Source organism: Acyrthosiphon pisum, chromosome X, assembly GCF_005508785.2.
Source record: "Acyrthosiphon pisum isolate AL4f chromosome X, pea_aphid_22Mar2018_4r6ur, whole genome shotgun sequence".
In the NCBI taxonomy this organism is placed as follows: Eukaryota; Metazoa; Arthropoda; class Insecta; order Hemiptera; family Aphididae; genus Acyrthosiphon; species Acyrthosiphon pisum.
In genome coordinates, this window is record NC_042493.1 from 24165718 (window position 1) to 24166863 (window position 1146).

The following is a 1146-nucleotide window of genomic DNA, read 5'->3' on the forward strand; positions in this document are numbered from 1 at the left end:
TTCGTATAAGCACATATAAAGGTGTATTTGCAAAAGGTTATTTGCCTAGTTGGTCTACAGAAATATTTAAAATTATTAAAGTAAATGATACGCTACTACTACTTATCAGTTGCAAGATTATACTGGAAACCCGATTGCTGGTTGCTTTTATTCAGAAGAAATATTGAAAACAAATTTTCCAAATGACTTTTTAGTAGAGAACATTTTACGTAGGAAGGGGAATCTAATGTTTGTGAAATGGCTCGGGTTTGATAATACACATAATAGCTAGATAAATACAAGTGACATTAGAAAATAGTATCAGTCTAGCTACAGACATGAACGTGTTTGGTAGTTCTCAGTCTAGTGAAACAAAAAAAAATATTTCAAATCTCGAACAGTCGATCAAATCGGTTTCGAATAAATTAGATAAAATTGAGAATTTACCTGAAGAAAACCATAAATCCGTGCAAATTCAAGAACAAATACAATTAATGTGTGTACGAATAACTGAGCATATGACAAGGGGCGAAGTATCAGTACAATCAATCAAAGAAAGTACAGAAGCGTTGAAAAAAATAGTACCTACTATACTCAGCCGTCTTAATACTATTGAAACTTATTTTAAAGATAAACCATAATGTCTCGGCCATCTTGGACATGCAATGCATACTTGGCATGCAAAATAAATATATGATTAAAGAAATGTCTATAGTAGACACGGTAACATGGGCGACGCAACACTGGATTTTCAAACATTCAAAATCCATAGAGGATAACAAAAGTCGTAAAACCAACAAGTGGCTGGAACGTAATTATCATCAACTATCTATAGAATACGGTGATATCGAGTATGAAGAAGTTGGTAAAATATTGAATTCATTAAAATTCAGATGCATTTACGTCAAAGGCGAACAGAAAAAACAAGTTCTTATGGAGTATATACCACACGTCGCACTCATCAACATTGAAGACTTGGGCTGTCCTCGTTTGGATCAAATATGCGATGACAAAACTCTACCTTGTTGTATTTTTCATATGGAATTTAATCCTAAATAATGTAAATTTTATAAAGTTTTTGCTTTAAGAAAATGGTTTATCAATAATTCTTAAAAATTGTGAATGTATGTACATTTTATTTAATAAACATAATATTTATATTTTAAC